Source organism: Pleurodeles waltl, chromosome 1_2, assembly GCF_031143425.1.
Source record: "Pleurodeles waltl isolate 20211129_DDA chromosome 1_2, aPleWal1.hap1.20221129, whole genome shotgun sequence".
Lineage (NCBI taxonomy): Eukaryota > Metazoa > Chordata > Amphibia > Caudata > Salamandridae > Pleurodeles > Pleurodeles waltl.
Window position 1 is genome coordinate 40,152,309 of NC_090437.1, and position 19,733 is coordinate 40,172,041.

The 19,733-nt window shown below is 48.0% G+C and overlaps 1 protein-coding gene across 1 annotated transcript in view; it reads right to left on the bottom strand.

Annotated features, from left to right (window-relative positions):
- LOC138296586 (transmembrane protease serine 11C-like) overlaps nt 1-19,733 on the bottom strand; it is a 299,563-nt gene that overhangs the window by 3,899 nt on the left and 275,931 nt on the right. The gene's annotated exons all lie outside the window — the stretch shown is intronic.

Consider the following 19,733-nt stretch of genomic DNA (forward strand, 5'->3'; position numbering starts at 1 on the left):
GACCGTCGGCAAAGCACTTTTTGGCAGAAAAAAATAAATCATTTTGCAAAAAACAACCAATGATTCATATGGAAAAACGTTTTTCATAAGTAAAAGGGCAAATGCATTTTTGTGCCGCTTTGAGTTGCGAAAATTCCACCGCTCATACAGGCCTGAAACCCTGGAATGTTCTAGAGCCGGGTGGGCTGCCCTCTGTTTGAGAACCTGCCTGCCAGTACTCCTCTTTATTGGAAGTTGACTGAGTGCAATTAAAAGGCAAAGCCTCTGTGGTAATCAGCTGGGAATGGAGCAAAGTGTTGGAACTAAAAAGTGCCCGGAATCCTACATTTTTAAAATCAATTCAAGCAATGCATGAGCTGCGCCAAATAGTTCACTAAGAGGTGCACCCACGTCATGTTGAAGACACGGATAATTACACAGCCATGCTTAGTACAGCACATTGCGAGTTAATCGAACTTATGTTAGTGGCATTCCCCAGAACACCCCGCCAAAATGCAATGGCACACATTTAGCTCCTTTTGTATAAAGATTTCCCAAGACACTGCTGTCAGCGTAGTGGTAGGGACAGTGCTAGGTTTTATTGATTTTGTTTTTGCCCCAGGAAGTCCGTGTGTGCCGAGAGAAGGGGTAATGAATGGCGCTTGCCATGGAAACATTACTATATTTAGGCCTGACTTGTTAAAATATGTCGGGCTCCGCACTCGCAGGTATCGAGGCATCTTGTGTTGACTGGCCTGCAGGTGAGTTGTTGCCATTCTCATTCCTTCTTATACAGGATGTTGCCACCCTATCCTGAAAACATACAGACTGGATGGCTTGCCCTGCACTCGGAAGGCCGCTGTGCGTAAGAGACGCCATTGGCCCTCTCAGCCGAATGCAGCACTCGGAGAGCTAGTGTCAATGTGTGCATAGCGCTGCACCCGGGACCAGTATCTGAGCAGCGCCGTCAGGGCCACACCTGGCAAATTCCCTAGGTTCAGAGCTCTGCTCAGTCCTCTCTGCTGTCTCGGAGCAGTGCACAGCGGGCAACCCTGCGCTTAAGAAACCGAAAGGACCTACCCTAATTGTATTATGTGGCTCAGTTTTGGCCTCCTCACCAAAGACATCTTAAGGATTTTGGGGGCCATGGGCTAGGGTGACCAGAATTTTAAAGCCTAAAACCAGGACATTTCACAAAAATAGAAGGGCAACAATTTTACTTCATCTGAATACACAGGATGACAGCGCTCATCAGTATAGAATTACAAAAGAGGCACTAAGAACATAAATAAAATGCAATTTGTAAAGCCAGTATTGCACCTGTAATTAATTTGCTTTTTTATAACCACTGCTAAATATCCCTGTTTGGAAAACCTAACATGACACCTCTCACTGTTTTCAGTCGACCTTCCCTAAAAACCGGTACATGAGCTAAATTTCCTAAAATCTGCTGGAACAGCTGGTGAAAAACTGGGACTCCTCGTCACCATACCCTGGGCCAAACATATTATGGGGGCCCTTGTTGAGAATACTTTTGAATTTAATATCCAATTTCAGCTCTTTCATACCTGCTTAGGCCAGTTCGCTGGCAGTGCACAGACAGTGGCACTGGGACGTAACAAAAATTGCGGACCTATGTTTCGAAAATGTAGACCCATTAAGAGTTACAAATTACACACTTCCAAGATGCAATTCCCCCATATGTATTCCTGGCGAAAGATGAGGACTACAAAGAACACATTAAACTAAAAGAACTACAATCAGTGTGTCAAAATTAGGAGACTGATTTGAAAATCAGTAAACTTAAAAAAGAAGGACATTAAAAAAAATACTTACATTAAAAAAAATGTGGATGAATTACAGTCTTTTCAAGACCATTTAATGCTAACTGTAAGTATTTTTAAGCTTACTTTTATCCCAAATTGGACATACTTTCAATAATAAAGCATTGTCTCATGTTGCTTAGATCTTAACATAGGCTAAGGCATCACATGCGAAAGCTGTCACACCCGAGATTATAAATGCTTGACAGGCTCAGATATCAAAGTATCCAAAGTTTTTGAGCTATGCTCTGTGTTATACAAGTTCAGACCTCAGATAGTTCTAATACACTTATTACACAGATTTCACAGACTCCAGTTTTAGACAGCAGTTCTATCACTTAGACAACTGACAGCAATGCATCCCTCTAATCACCCATATCTTACAGACCTAGTCCTTTAACAGCTTGGCTACTTTAAGTTTTTCATCAATTTTACATGCTCATGCGTCTGAATGCAAAGCTATCCCTTAGGTTACCCATAACTACAGGCTCAGGGCAAAGCTAACCACTATGCTAAAGAAAACTTTCTGGTCCAGACATCAGACACATACACTGTGACATGGGTTACATAAATGTACCAGCGAAGCCATTAGCTAGGGGTTTATCTTACCCAGATCTCACAGAATCAGGCTTCTTACAGATACAATATACATCACAGTACAAATTTCTTACAGGTTACAGTTTCAGAGTGAGAGAGAATAACTATCCTGCACAGTGATCACATGCTTACATAATCATACAGGACATGCAAACATCTATAACGCTATCCTTTAAGTATTAATGTGGGAAACTACCTAGTCAGTGGGTATATGAATGCTCCCACGTATGTAGGCTCTGAAGACTGGATTGTAGCAAACTATTATGGGTGTAAAAATGGAAAGCCAGTAACGGATTTTCTCACTTGAACTGATCAATTTTAATAACCCAAAGTAAGTGAAAAAAACACAAAATAAGTGTCTAGTATGTTTCAAATACCTTTTAGTGAAAGGGGTAGAAACATCTGGCATGTTTAAGCAATGGTGGAATGTTGAACATTAAACAGTTACGAAAGGGACACACTAACACAGCAGCAGTGCAAGCCTGCCTGAGACACAGAACATTCACAGTAGACACAATAGCAGAGCTAATATCCTTAGGACAGCCCAGGTAGCAATAGTGCAAAAGACACTCACAAAATGAACAGGTAGCAACAATCTGAGCTTCCTTCAGGCACCAAACAGGCATCACCAGTGAAAGCTTCTCTCATAGTCGGAGCTAACCAAGCTAATGGAGAAGTACATTTGCAGTGTCCCGCCACATGAACAACAGACCAGTGGGGGCAGCAATTCGAGCACATGCTTCAGAAACAATGGTGATTCATCAAGAGTTCATGCATCCCCCACACAGAACAGGCAGAAGCAGGTGCAGGCCTCACTTTCACAAGTACTGTATGGGCAGCAGCACTGCAGCTGTTTTCACACAGACACATAGAAGTGGTTCCGCACATTGACAGACACCAAGCAAGCTCACACTAATGTCAAAGTCTCAGAAAATAGAGTATAACGGTTGTGAAAATTAAAGTGAAATGTGGGTTATGAACAGAATTGACTGTCTTATATTACTGACAAAATGGCCTTGTAGAGAAAGGTGCTGTCAGAAATTACATCTTTAGACAGCCTTTGTGACAAAGATCATATGCATGCTTTATTAATGTCAATATGTGCTGAAAAATAAAGTAGGTGAGATGTAATATGCAAAAAAGCACCCAAATGTGCCACTCATTAGATTTGACTGCTAGTTCTACATGCTTCACATCAAATATTCAGAGTCCGTGCCTCAGAAGGCATTAAGTGCTGTTTTTTTTACTTCTGTGATGCAGCAGCCGCCCTCGAATGTTCTTGAAAAACAATCCGTGTGACCCCCTTACATTTCTCATGAGAGAGGCACTGTTTCAATCTAAACATACTTTTTATTGATGTTGCATGTCTTTAAAAAACATAAGCACAACATTTGTTCAACAAAATTTCTGCAAGGAAGTCCCCACACATCACCCCTACTAAAAAATGAATGAAAAGAACATGGTATTTAAATAATCATCCTTTAAGAAACATTCGAGGTCATCAGGACAGGTTTGACTGTAGAACACCGCTGGCTCAGGCAGACAGTTGAGAAAGCTATCATGGGGGCCCCTGAAACTTGGAGCCCAGGGCCAGTGGCCGTTTTGCTCATGCCTTAAACCATCTCTGCTCCTCAATGCCCAGGAACCACACCAAATGAGGACAGCATGGACGTTGACTTAGCACTGATCTGTTTCCTGTAGTCAGTATTGAAAATGAAAATATCTTATGGAGTTAAGACACTGGTTGCAAATATTTTGGTGTACCCAGTGAGTGGCATGGGATCCTAGCTGTAAGATAATTCCGGTGGTTAATGCACTTGTTGAAGGGGTATGTGTCCAGTCAAGTTACAGCAGTGTCTCATCATAAAAAAAAGCATAGAGACTTAATGTACCTGCTGCAAAACACTGCATGTAGTAGACAAGTCACTGATTTGTATTTTAAGTAGATAGCACAGTGGGATACTTGTTTTGCTGCTGATATCCTAGTGTGACATGCAGGTCATCATGCTTAGTCAGTTATGAATCAGCATGAAGCAGGAGGAGCCAAGATGGTCGTCTAGGAGGACGCGCCTTGCAGAAGCTCTGACACTCAGCAGTGCTGGGACTCCTCAGCACCCCTAATAGCTGAAGATTGCCCAGAGTTTGCCCAGAAAGCACTGATCTCTTCCCCTGCAGGTATGCTGCACATTGGCTCTGGGATGCTGTGTGGACCAAGTCGGAGCTCGGACCGCGGTGCTGACAAAAGTGGTGGCTGTTTGGAGACGTCGCGGCCGGAGCAGGGGAGGGGTGAAAGTGGAAAGGGGCTGAGTCAAGAGCAGTGAGTTTCCTAAGATGCAGCGCCTCATTAAGGTCCGGGTACGGCCTCAGGCAGTGACAAGAGGTGAGGTCTATGGCCCTGATATTCTGGCTGGCTGGGAGGGGAGTAATAGATCATTACCCACTGCATTGTCTCACCAGGGTGCCACAGGAATGGTGCAAGCTTACACCCAGCAGTTAGAATTCCTACAGAAGACTTGTGTAATCAAAGGTGCTACCTGTCGAGATGGAGGAGGGGCCGTGAGGTTTGTGAAATGCAGATTACCCTATTTGGTGGTCCTGAGGAGTCTACAGCATAAGGACTGCCAGTGTTGAAAGTAGAGTATTTTCACCGGACAGTGAGAAGGAAATGAAAGTGCACCCAGCTCACTCCCACTCTGCAATGACTATTCTGTGATATGAGATTAGGGGTGGCACGGACCCAGTGAAGACATCCCTAGGTGGACAGATGCACTGCTCTGTATAGACTTAGATCACATCCCACCAGTCGCACTACACTGCATGGTCCTTTGAACACGCTTGGGGAGTTGGTCCTGAATATTACTGAGGCAGCAGCCCCCAGTTAACCCATCTCGCAGCAGCAGTAAATAGCATATGTGAGGTTTTCCCCCTTGTACCTGGTGGAGGTGGCAGTGACTGGCCAGCTTCGCACTGGGCCCGCGTCAGTCGATGCTCCACTGTTGGACCCGGATGCCACCGAAACCTAGGGGGAGCTCAGGAGTGGCCTAAAAGACCCACCATCCTATTGGGGCGCGGCTAGCCAGAATGGCATAAAGTGTGACCCATTACCGAGGAGCCTAACATGGGGGATCCCTCACCCTCATCGAACCTAGAGCTCAAAAATCTCATTTTGGAGAGCAAAAAGGCTATTACAGAGACACTTGATTGGGTGGCCATCACTGTGGCATTACTGCGCCAAGACAAGGATAAAATGAGGGATCAAGTGAAAGATCAGAAAACAAGAGCCAAAGACATGAATGAGGTGCTGGGGGCACATACCAATCAACTGACTGAGCAGGAAGGGTGACTACAGGCAGAGGAGGCTAAGTTGGCAGATTTGGAGGACAGATCGAGGTGCAACAAAGTCTGCATACTTTGATTGCCCGAGTGGTTGGACACCACCCCAGTAGAACAGTTCCTTAAATCCTGGCTGGTCAAGTTCTTACCCGGACTGGAAGATGGAGGGGAGCTACCTTTGGACCGGGCCCACAGAACACCGGGCAGCAACCCCAAACCAGGAACCCCGCCACGAATGCTGATAGCGCGGATGTTGTGATACAAGGACAAGATTACCATCCTACCAGTGGCTCGACAGAAGGGCAACGTGGAGTACAATGGGAACAGAATTTCATTTTATCCTTACTATGGTGTAGCTAATCAGTGGAGACAGATCGTTTATGGAAGTGAAGCGCAAGCTCAGAGATCAAGGATTAAACTATGCATTGTTGCTGCCGACACGCCTTCACATAGACCTCAGAGGGAAAAGACACTTCTTTAATAATGCGGAGGACGCTCTACAGTTTATTGAAAGCCATTGATTGAAGACCAGAAGGGAATCACGTAACTATTGGTGTGGGACTGTGACTGCAGGGGGAGAGAGGCACTGATGTTAATATGTCCAAGCCAGAGGGGGGGCACTATACAACTGACTGAGAATGCGGTATGAGTCGGATGTGACTGGGGAAGTATACACGGGCACAGCTAATCTTCACATGTGTGTGCAATCTAGGATGAGACCATCAGGGTAACCTGATGCAGGGATGCTGGGGGTATAGCACCAGGAGAGGGTAGAATGCTTGTAATTTCGGGGGAGGGTTGGAGAGGCACCTTTATGTGACTACTGTGGAGGCCGAGTTGGGGAGGGCCGCATGGGAGGAGGAAGGAGGGGTGTTGCAGTTTATTAGTTCTTTCAGGGGATATTAGTACCAGAGAGCCAGATGAAGAAGCCAGGGTTATACACACAGTAAAGCCGGACCACTGCAACTGCGCCAGGGCACACTTTCACATATTGCGCACATAGGGGTGACAGTGCTGTGTTGGAATGTTAAAGGGATACAGAAACCCATTAAAAGGCAAATAATTTGGTCGTTTGTGAGGAAGCATTAGGTGAAAATAGTAATGGGGGAGGGGCTGTGGTATTCCATCTTTATATCCCCAGCAAGAGGGTACTATTGTGGTGGATGTTAGTTTATCACTCAGAGTCAGTTGAGCACCAGACAGCAGATGGTGATTATGTGGGCGTAGTGGACGAAATAGGAGGTAGACCCACAGTATTATTAAATAGGTACGCTCCAAATATTGACATGCCTGACTTGTTTTGAAGCAGTGGTACAAATCCTAATGGCATACGCTCACCATGATATACTCTGGATGGGTGAATGTAATTGTGTCTTGAACAGACATTTAGGTGGTTCCAGACCCAACCCTAGACTTCTCGGAAGATCCTCCAGGGCCCTAGTAGAGAGCATGGACACACTCAACATTTTAGAATTGTGTAGAGCACAGCATGGTGATGTGAGGGGAAATTCTTTCTATTCTCCCTCGCATGGGACATTCTTCAGGACAGACTACGGGCCTCATTATAGACCGACAGGGTCACGTTGACATTCAGACTGCCGCCAAAGTTGCGGTCTGACCGCAACATTATGATCGTGGTGAAGTGCCACGGTCAGATCGCCACTACGGTCAACAGTCTGGCAGTCTTGGTGGTTGTAATCGTCCAGGGCAGTGCTGCTTACGAGTCCCCTTTCCACCAGCCTTTACATGGCGGTAGCCTCGCCATGCAAAGGCTGACTTAAAGGGGGTAACGGAGGCCACATGGGGTCCCCTGCATTGCCCATACACTTGACATGGGCAGTGCAGGGTCCCCATGGACAGTCCGTTGCGCTTTCCACTGCCTGAATTACGGGCAATGGAAAGCGCTTCGGGTGGTGCTACACCCGCCCCACCGCAACATTGCCGCTGGCTCGACTATGAGCCGGCGTCAATTTTAAGGCCCTGTTAATCGCCTGCTGGCCCTGGGGTGAACTCCTAATAGGGCAGGCAGTGTTGTGGCCGCATATGCGGCCTGATGGCAGTACGAGTAATGAGAGCCTAGGTATTTACACACACAGAACATATTGAACAATTCAGGGGGACACAGTACTTGGATCAAACTCTATCAAACCATGCTTCTCTCACAGTGGAGATGCTGGACAAGAAATATGTGGCACCTGTGCCGCAGTGGCATCTGCCCCGGACACTTTTAGATCAGTTATTCTGGGAAGAAAATCAGGGAGGGGATACAGGAATTCGTTGCAGTAAATATGGGCTTAATGAAATAAGCTGGGATGCTCTGGGAGGTATTCAAGGTCACTATAAAGGGGTAAATGGATGGCCACAACCTATGGGGTACTCAGATCCTTGGGACACACAGTGACAACACCTAATCGACAAATAGGGGATATCAGTAGACAGACTCCACATACTGCTGAGGTGTGGGAGGCACAGCCGTGGATTATAGGGGGAGCTAGATGAGGCTCAGGGCACACTACGAAACATGATTACAAGATGTACAGAGAAACACTACACAAGCAGGAAGACCATCCTGGTAGGCTCTTAACTTTGATAGTTAACAAGGAAATAGGTGACAATGCTGTGGTTTCTATAGAGCGCACACTGGATATCTCTATCAGATATTCTGACCTAATTTGCGGAATTATATAAACAGTTATATGAAAAAAACATGTCAGGATGATGAAGCAGGGATTGTGACTATTCTTGATGAAGCACACATTCCCAGTGTAGATGCAGATGGGAGGTGAGCACTAAATGTCCCAATTGACAAATCTTACGTCAGATGGTCGATTAAACATATGAACATGGGGGGAAAACAATGGGTATGAATGGACATAATGTAGATTTTTACCGGATATATGCAGACCTGTTGTGGGGGCCACTGCTGGTCATGTTCGCATAGGCCTTACAGAAGGGCACCCTTCCAACATCACTGAGGGAGGCCAATCTCGTGGTTCTTCTTAAAACCGTCAAGTACCCCTCAGTCTGCAAATCCTACCACCCCCTATCGATGTCTAACGTGAATGTGAAAATATTACAGAGAAATTGGTGCATCATCTCTCTAAGGTAGCTGAGGGAGGCATACACACGGATCAGTCAGGGTTTGTAGGTGGATGTACCACCACTAGCAATACTCGGAAGGCCTTACTAATTATGGAACAGGCAGAAAAAGGGCCGGATCCATGTGTGGTGGTCAGGTTAGACACACACAGGGCATTTGATACTTTGAACTGGAAATTTAGGAAGCAGACGCTCCACAAACATGATTTGAGATCAGACTACTTAAAATGGGTGACGCTATTGTACACGAACAGCAGGGCTAGAGTGAGGTAGGCCATAGAATTTCAGATGCTTGGCCCATACAGAGGAGGACTCGGTGCTAATATTTGCCATGATTATTGAACCACTAGCCTGACTTATATGCTCCTGATTTGGAGATGCCAGGATCCTGGTGGAAGGTAACTGGGAGTTTATTTCACTCTATGCGGATAACATATTGCTGACCATAGGAAATCCAACAGATACGTGGTCTGGTGTACATGACACGATTATGGATGTATGATCCTACTCAAAGTTTAGCCTGAATGCAGCTAAGTCAATACTGTACCAAAGTGCAAATAACACCTGTTAAATAGCTAGGAGTAAACATAAGCTCAGATATGTCTGAAACTTACACCTCAAATGTGGGAGTACTTCTGGATAGCTTGGAAAGAAACGTAAAAAAATGGTTACGATTCTCGATGTCTCTGATGGGAAGAATAGCAATAAGCAAGATCATAATGTTCCAGAGTGTTCTCTATGTGCTGCAACACATGCCATTGCACATCCCTGAGTCCTGCTTCTGTGGTTCGGTTGAGCTTCTTTGGCTGCTGTACTGAGAGCACAGGGGAGCACAGATCAGCTTGGAGGTTTTACGACTTCCATGGGGTAGCGGTGGATTACACTCACCAAATTTTAGGGGTATGTTACTGGTAAGCTCGTATCCAACTCGTAATACCATGGTTCCTAGAAGAGGGAACAGACCCTGTTGCAGAATTGCTAGCCTGAATCGTCAGACCCCAAAATCTTTTGGCGCTGCCTTTGGCAATGCATTAATTCAGACTGACCCTGCTGGAACACATTTGGACATTATTAACCATCTTGGAATGCACAACGAGATGGGAGGGGGAGAACTATGGTCCTCATTATGACATTGGCGGTAGAAACCGCCTACCACCCCGGCCGCCAAAAGACCGTTGCCACGACTACCAGCTGCCCACCGTATTATGACCAGAGTCAGATTTCCACCAGAAGGATGGCAGAAATCCGGCTGTGGCCATGCTGGCGGATGGCGGTAAAGTGGCACTGCTGCCACCAGGAGCGCCACACCAGTAGACCGCCGCCACCCATATTATGACCAATAATGCAGCTGGCGGTGTTCTGCTGGCGGACACTGCTGTTGGCAGCAGCGCCCCATCCCGTCTCCTGCTGGAGGACCCCCTGAGCACAGGTAGGTGGGTGCTCTGACGGGATGGGTTGGGGGGGGTAATGTGTGTGTGTGTGTGTGTGCATGTATGCGGGTGTGTGTTGCATGTTGACTGTGTGTGCATGTATGGAGGTGTGAGTGCGTGTATGTTGTGAGATGTGAATGTGTGTATGAATGAAAGTGTGTGCGGATGTGTGTGTGAATGGATGTATGCATGCATGGATGCATGCTGGAATGGGTGTGTGTATGCATGTGTGTGTGAAGGGGGTGTGAATGTAGTGGGGTTTGGAGAGGGGGGTGGGGGTTTTCTGGAGAGGGGGTTGGGGAAGACCTCTATGAGTGACAGGAAAGGGATTCTGATAGTGGCTATCGCCATGGTTTTCGTGGTGGTAAGGAAGCCACGGAAACCATGGCGTTAGGTGGGGCCATAATCCAGCAGGCAGTACAGTGACGGCCGCCGGGCTGGAGATTGAAATCTCCAGCCCGGCGGCTGTTACTGCCGTGGCGGTCGGTGTGGTACATTGGTGGTTTGGCTTCAGCCAAACTGCCAATGTCATAATATGGTGGAAAGCCTGTTGGCAGTACTTTCCACCATATTACTGCCGACCACAATGGTCAGAATTACGTCCTGTATCTTTTTGGAGCAGTTTGCTCCCTGGCACAGAGCCATAACAAGTCCCTCCATACCACCGTACCTGAAATAAAGACGGGGAGGGCAATGGCCCACACTGTGGGTGGATCTGTATGCAGATGGTAGAATGCTGAGCTACTTAGTCTACTGCAGCCAATGGGATGTCATGGGCAGCTGTTTCCTCATATATGCTGGACTGGCACCGGCTATAAGAAAGGATTGGCAGGGGTTTCCGCAGGAACCTGACACACACTCACTGAACCAAACACTGCTGCACATGGGTGGAGAACGAAAGCTTATTTGGCTCCTGTATACCGTCCTTGTTCTGCACATGGCTGCCTACATCGTGTCACTGAAGATGCAATGAGATGGGGATGTGGGTGCGGTTCTCAGCAAGGGTGACTGTGCCTCTGTGCTGGGCAACTGCAGAAGGGTGACTTGTAATGCATGGTTGAAGCTGATACACTATAAATATATACACAGTGATTGTTACACCACAGTGGCACCACAGATTAGACCCAACCAAACAGGAAAACGTCCCCAAATGTGGATCGAACCACAGGGCTTATATTCACATGTGGTGGGCATGCCCGGCTGTGAGGGCTTTCTGGGGTGCAGTGACTCAGATATTGGGTAACAACTGAAACGCATTCATCTCCTATGTTAGAAATGGGGTCACTAGATGGCAGTGGTTTTCACGCTGTCCAAGTAGGGGCCCTTACCCTAGTAAGGGCAAGGGAATCACACTGCTAAGATAACTCCTGCTTAGATAGGTAGCTTGGCACGAGCAGTCCGGCTTATCTCAGACGCAATTTGTAAAGTATTTGTATACACACACTCACAGTAACAGTGAAAACACTACATAAGGACTCCACACCAGTTTAGAATAATAGCCAATATTTATCTGAGTAGAACAAGACCAAAAAGACAAAAATCCAACATACACAATAAAGATAAAAAATTTCAAAGATTAAATGTAAAATAGCATTTAGAAACACAATAGCTCCAACTGAGGCTATCAAAACGGCTTGACGAAGTCGCTTCCAATAGTCCGGCACCAACAGCGAGGGAGCACGGGCAGGCTACGGAGTCGTATAGACCCTGGTTACAGTACCTTGGACAACTCTGAAGAAACAAGGACATTGTACGGTATCTGGGAACGAGGCATTGCCAGGGACTTTGCTGCCACCAGGAAGGTGAGGTGTTGGTACCTTACTGCTAAGCAGGGTAGGTGAGGCGTTGGTTCCTTACGGTTGGAGGGGAGGTGATGCAGCACTGCCGGTGAGGCGGCGGTCCCTTACAACAAGGTGGGGGTCGATGAATCCAACAGATCAAGACACGAGGTGTTGGCTTCGCAGTGTCGCGATTACAGGTGCTGCGGCGGAGTCGGGAGTCACAGCCGTCGGTGACACAGCACTCTGGACTCACACAGTGCAGGACTTTGGAAGTGTGGCAGCGGTATTGGGGCTGGCATTGTAGGTCTCAGTCATTGCACTCAGTGGGGACCACAGCTCCAGTGCAGGCAGCGGCGTGGGGTTGGGAAGAGACGCCAGTTGCAGAAGTTGCTGTGGAAGTTGATTTACCAGTTTCTTCCTGGTTGCACCAGAACTCACTCCCAAGGGGCAAGCAACTGGACTTGGCACCACTTGTCAAGTCAGGACTCCCAGCAAGAGAGCCTAGGTGCTGGCAGATGAGGTCTTTGATGGCCCTGATACTTCTTAACAGGAGGCAAGCTCAGTTTAAGACCTTGGAAAGCAGGATGTAGAAAGCATTGTCCAGTCCGTTCACTCCCAGGACAGAAGCAGCGGGCCAGCACAGTAAAGCAACAGGCAGAGTGGCAGTCCCTCCTACAGCATCCAGTTCTTCCTGGGAGAATGTCCTCAGTCCAGAAGTGTTCTAACTATGTGGTGTCAGATGTCCAGTACTTATACCCATTTCTGTCTTTGAAGTAGGCAAACTTAAAAGAAAAGTCTTTGCAGTGCACAAGATTCTGCCTTTAACTATCCTTGCCCTTAGACACACTCCAGAGGGTTGGACCCTGCATTGTGTGAGGACAGGCACAGCCCTATTCAGGGGCATTTGTCAGCTCCTCCTAATAGTCTCTCTCAGAAAGACCCATCAGATGGGTGATGGGCCATTAGGATGTGCATGGCAGCAGTGGTCTTAACATGTGTCACCTCCCTACACCCCCAAAAGCTGAAAGTTAGGATAGCTATCCAACCTCCTGGGAGTTCTCATCACTAAGGCAGAAGAACCTGGAAAGACCATCAGTATTGGGGTGTGGTGTTCCACCATAATGTCCATTCCCTTTAGGGAGATGGACGACCTCAACAGTTGAGGATTCTAACCCCTCACCTGCATCAACCATCTGAGGGGCTCGTGGTCTGTCTGAGCCCGGAAGAGAGTCCCAAACAAGTAGGGTCTTAGCTTCTTCAGTCCTCAGACCACAGTTGAAGCTTCCCTTTCCATTGCGCTCCACCTCTGTTCCCTGGGGAGTGACCCCCTACTAATGAAGGCTACAGGTTGATTTAGGACGTCTTCTTTTAGATGTGAGAGCACGGCTCTCACACTATGCTCTGATACATCTGTCTGCACCATGAATTTGTTGGAAAAGTCAGGAGTCTTGAGCACTGGTGCTGTGCATATGGCCTCCTTCAGGGTGTCAAAAGTAGTCTATTATGCCTCTGTCCAGATCACCTGACGTGGCTGCTTCTTGGAAGTCAACTCTGTGAAGGGGGGCAACAATGGTGCCATATCCCTTGACGATTCTCCTGTAATACCCAGTGAGACCTCAAAAGGCTCTCATCTCTGTCTGGGCCTTGGGGGGTTGCCCAAGCCAGAATGGTGTCAGTCTTGGGCTGTAGGGCCACCACCTGGCCACTTCCTACCTGGTGTCCCAAGTACACCACTGACCTATGCCCTATCTGGCACTTACTGGCCTTGATGGTGAGGCCTGCACTCTGCAGGACCCTCAACACTTCCTGAAGGTAGTGAAAGTGGTCCTTTTAGCTAGAGCTGAAGACTGCAGTGTCGTCTAGGTAGGCTGCACTGAAGTTCTCCAGCCAAGCCAGGACCTGGCTGACTAGCCTCTGGAATGTGACAGGGGAGTTTGCCAAGTTCGTCAACCCAAAGGGCACACCATGGAATTGATAATGCCCCTCTGGCGTTGAGAACACAGACCTCTCTTTTCCTCCCTCTGTCAAGGCAATCTGTCAGCACCCAGACGTTAGATCAAATGCGCAGAGGAACTTAGAAGCTCCAGATGTTAGATCAAACGTGCTGAGGAACCAACCAGTCAATGAGCTCATCAGCACAGGGGATGCGGTGTGCGTCAGTCTTGGTGATGACATTGAGGCCCACTGTAGTCAATACAGAACCTCAGCTCAGGGGAGACACAGTTTGGAGTAGCCTTGCGGACCAAAACCACTGGGATGGACCAAGGACTGTTGGAGTGCTCAATTACCCTTAACTCCAGCATCTTGGAGACTTCCTCTTTGATGCTGTTCCTCACTCTATCAGTCAACCTATAAGACTTGTGTTTAACAGGCAGGCTGTTCCCAGTGTCAGTATCATGGGTGCACCATTGGGTGACTCCAGGAATGAGCAAGAACATGGAGGCAAACTGCCCATGTAACTGGCGACAGTACCTCTGCTGATCTAGGGTCAGAGTAGGGGAGAGGTTCACACCCTCTACTGACCCATTCTGCACTTTGGAAGACAGGAGGTCAGGGAGAGGTTCACTCTCCTCTTTCACCCCATCATCCATGACCAAGAGCATGGTCAACTCAGACCTCTCAAAGTGCGGCTTGAGGCGGTTCACGTGCAGGACTCTCAAACAGTTTCTAGGAGTCTGTATGTGCACCAGATAGGTGACATTACTCTTACACTCTTTCACCTCAAATGGCCCAGACCAGCGTTCTTGTAGGGCACAGGGCCATCACCTACACTTTCTGGCCAGGTTGAAACTCAACCAGAGTGGTGTTCTGGTGATACCATTGTTTCATGTCCTCCTGGCTAGCTTCCAGATTCTCCTGAGTGGGTTTAAGTAAGCGGGCTGTCTGGTTCTTGAAGGCCAGCATATAAGTGAATACATTCTGGGGTGGCTTCCTAGGAGCTTGCTCCCAGCCCTCCTTCACAAAAATGAGAGCCTCTCTCTAAGGGTGCCCATACAGAAGCTCAAAAGGGCTGAAGCCAACCCCCTTCTGCAGTACCTCCCTGTAGGCAAATAACAGGCATGGTAACCGGACATCCCACTAATGCCTCATGAGTCTTGAGAGCCCATATTCATGCCCTTCAGGGTACGGTTGAGCCTTTTAACCAACTTATTGCCTCCGGGGTGGCAATGCGCGGTGAACCTGTAGGTAACATCACATACCTTCCACATGGCTTTCATGTATAATGACATGAAATTGAACCCCGGTCAGATACCACCCCCTTGAGGGAACTCACATGGGGGAAGATCCCCATAAGTGCCCTGGCCACTGAGGGTGCAGTCTCTGTCCTCAGAGGGATATGTTCTGGAAACCTGGTGGCATGGTCCACCAAGACGAGGATAAACCTGTTGCCCATGGCTGTCTTGAGATCCAGAGGCCCCACAATGTCAATACTTACCCACTCAAAAGGGGTGCTCACGAAAGGAAACGGTTGAAGAGGAATCTTGCACCTCTTCCCAGATTTGTTACTCGCCAGGCAGGTTGTACAGGTCCTGCAAAACGCATTTGAGGCCTTCCTCATTTGGGGTCAATAGAAGTGGGTGACAAGCCTGCCAAAGGTCTTATCCTGCCCCAAATGACCTTCCAGTGGCAGATCATGAACCAGACCCAGTAGGAAGGCTATGAAACACTGGCACCACCAGCACACGGACTGCCCCAGGTTCAGCAACCTTAGGCTCAGCATACAGGAGATTATTCTACTAGTAAATCAGGTAAGATCACCTGTGGCCTAAGCCTGTTCTAAAGACCCTCAAGAGTGGGACACTGTTTCTGTGCTGCACAGAACTCTTCCCTGGTGGGGCCTCCTTCACAGTACCAATGGGTCAGCTCAGGTGGGTAGGAAGAGTTTGGACACTTCTTCCCCTGCAGGTTCTGCGGCGTGCTTCTCAGGTTTAGCCTTCTCCCAGACCGTGGGATTCTCAGGAGTTGGTTTCCCCCACCATTTACCCCCTCCTCCCGACAGGCACCTAGGCCATTGTTTCAGGCTCCAGGTCTCTCTGGCATCCATGGACCGTGTGGTCATGCACTCTGGCAATCCTAACATTTCCAAGGGTGCCCTGAACTCTACCTCCTTCCAGGCAGTATGCTCCAGGTCGTTCCCAAGCAGAGAGTCAACAGGCATGGATGGACTCACAGCTACCCTCAAGGAACCTGAGACCACCCCTTTTCGAAGGGGATTTGAACTACCAAACATTGGCACTCACTGTTGTCTACTACTAGAACCTGGTGGACCACATTAGGGATTACCTGCTCCTCAGACACCAGATGACAGCGGACAGTTGTCATGCTGGCTCCTGTGTCTCTCATAGCCTCCACCTGCCTCCCATTGATGGTCACCCACTGCCTGTACTTCTTAGTGTTATCAGGAATGAGGGTTCTCTGAATCACCTCACCCTCACCCAGGGAGACTAGGGTTAACTCAGTTGGCTCCCCACCACTAACTGGGGCCAACTCCTCCCCAAGAGCTACATTTGGCACCCCTAGTGACTGCCCACCGGTAGGGGACTGTGCCTGCTTGGGACACTTGGTACTCCCCCTGAAATGTCCTTCCTGATTACAAGCAAAACACTTTAGGGGTCCCTTCCCTGCAGGCTTTCCTGAAGGGGACCAACTCTTCTTTTCAATAGGGGGTTGGGAATCCTTACCCTGGGAACTAGTTTGAGGCCCTTTGAAGAACTCCTTACTTATATTTGTGTACCCCCTTCTTATGTTGGGGAACCTGCCCATCCTTGCCTGAGTCTCCCAAATGCAGCTTCTTTTGGACCCTGGTGCAGAGCCAATGGGCCGACTCCTTGGCAAGCTTCCTTGGGTCAGTAAGCTTTCTGTCAATCAAGTGCTGGTGCAGCTCTGGAAAACGACTAGACAAGAGCTCACATGCAATCAAATTGTACAGCCCCTGACAGTCTGTTACCTTGCTGACCTTCACCCAACCATCTGCTGCTCTGCAAAAGGAATCAAAATACTCCACCCAAGTTTAAGAACCAGGTTTAGTACTCTCTACCCTGTAACTTTCTGGGGTGAGGTCATACCTCCTGGTTAGGGCTTCTTTCATGGCAGGGACCTCATCTGATCTTGTTCTAATGCCTCCAAGGCGCTCCTCTTTACTGAGAAATACTTCCAAAGGTCTGCACCCCAATCTCTCTCAGGGACCTTGCTCATTCTCAGTGCCACCTCATAACTCCTTAACAACTGTTCTGTGTCATCCCCCACAAAAAATCATTCACCACATCCTTGAATATGTCCCTTTCTCTCAGACTGCACTGTAGAACTACTGTCACCATTTGTGCTGGACCTGCTTTTTAAGTCCAGCTCATTCAAGCTCAGCTCTTGAGCTAAAATCATTTTCCTGTCTTCCAAGGCAATTTTTTCTTTCTCTGCCTCTCTTTGGAGCCTAGATAGTTCCAATTGGAGCCCCCGTTCACGCTCCATCTTTAACTTTTCCAGCTCCATTTTGTGTTTCCTAGCTTCCAGCCTATCCTTCAGCTCCTCTGGAGATAGACGTCTTGAAACACTGCTGCTTGCCCTGGAAGTTGCCTTTCTCCCAGGAAGATCCTGATTATCCACAGCATTACTCTGCAAGCTCAGTTCCTTCATGTCCACATGACCACTCCACTCCTCAACCAGGCCCTCAGCAACTTTTGCAGTTCATCCTTCCTAGTGAGGCCGTTAAAAGGACATTCAAGCTCCTTGCAGAACTTTTTGAGCTCCGGCACTATATAGGTTTCCAACCTCTCGTGGTCAAACACCAAATATGCAACAACTGCTGATGGCTCACCAGACTGAGATATGATTCTGAATGAAGGCTCAAATTTGCAACATTTCTAAAAGGCAAAAAAACCAAAAGGAAAAATGGAAGTTGTGTACACCAATCACTGTATGTAAAGTACAAATACAAGTCTATCCTCACCACCGATCACCAATGTTAGAAATGGGGTAGCTAGCTGGAAGTGGTTTGCATCCTGGCCAAGTAGGGACTCTCACTCTAGTCAGGATAAAGGAGTCACCCCTGCTCACCCCCTTGGTAGCTTGACACGAGCAGTCCAGCTTATCTCTGAGGCAATGTGTAAAGTATTTGCGCACACACACACACACACACACACACTCTCTCTCTCTCTCTCTCTCTCTCTCTCTCTCTCACACACAGTGAAACTACTGCAAAAGCACTCCTCATCAGTTTGGAAAAATAGCCAATATTTATCTCAGTAAAACAAGACTAAAACAACAAAAATGCAACATACAGAAGTAAAGATACAAATCGAATTTTCAGAGATTAAATGTAATATGGCCCTTAGAAACACAATAGCTCCAACTGGGGCTCTCAAAACGGCTTGTCAGAGTCGCTTCCACAGTCCGGCACCAACCGGGAGGAAGTGCAGGCTGACTATGGAGTCGTATAGACCCCGGTTACAGTACCTTGGAAAACAATGAGTAAATAGAGATGTTGCACAGTGTTGGGGGGGTGAGGCGTTGCTAGAGCCAGTGCAGCATCATTTCTTTACTGTCACCAGGGAGGTGAGGCATCGGCTCCTTACGGTTGCAGGAGAGGTGATGTGGCGTTGGTGGGGAGGCATCGGTCCCTTCCATCAAGGCGGGGTCACTGAATCTAGCAGGTCAAGATGGGAGGCATCAAGTTTGTGGTGTTGTGTTTACACCATGGAGCCACAGGTGCCACGGCAGAGTCGGGTGTCACGGGCAGCAGTGACACAGCACTCTGGACTCATGCTGTTGTATGACTTCAGATGCACGGCACAGGGCAGGTTGTAGGTCGTGGTCATTGCACTCAGCAGGGACGAAGAGTGGCACTGGTTCTGAAGTCGCTCTGAAAGGTGATGTACCAGTTTCTTCCTGGCTGCACAAGAACATACACCCAAGGGCCCAGGGACTGGATTTGGTACCCCTTTGCAAGTCAGGACTCTCAGCAAGAGACCTCAGGTGCTGGCAGATGAAGTCTTTGATGGCTTTGAGACTTCTTATCAGGAGGCAAGCTCTGTTCAAGCCCTACGATAATCTTGGAAAGCAGGATGTGGAAGCAAAGTCCAGACCTTTAACTCCCAGGACAGATGCAGCAAGCAGAGAGCCAGCATGACAAAACAACAGGCAGAGTAACAGTGCTAGCATCCAGCTCTTATTCCTGGCAGAATGTCCTCAGTCTAGAAGTGTTCTAACTACGTGGTGTCAGACTTCCAGTACTCATACCCATTTCTGTCTTTGAAGTAGGCAAACTTCAAAGAAAAGTCTTTGCAGTGCACAAGACTCTGCCTTTAACTATCCTTGCCCCAGACACACTCCAGGGGGTTGGACACTGCATTGTGTGAGGACAGGCACAGCCCTATTCAGGTGCATGTGTCAGCTCCTCCTACCACTCTATCTCAGAAAGACCCATCAGCCGGGAGATGGGCCATAAGGATGTGCAGGGCACACCTCAGCTCACTTTGTGTGACTGTTTAATACACAAACAACCCAACTGTCATCCTGACCCAGACGTGTATTCAACAGACAGGCAGAGGCACTGAATGGTGAAGCAAGAAAATGACCACTTTCTAAAAGTGCCATTTTCAAACTTACAATTCAAAACAAACTTCCCCAACATATTTATTTTTAAATTGTGAATTCAGGGACCCGAGACTCCACATCTCTATCTGCTCCCAATGGGA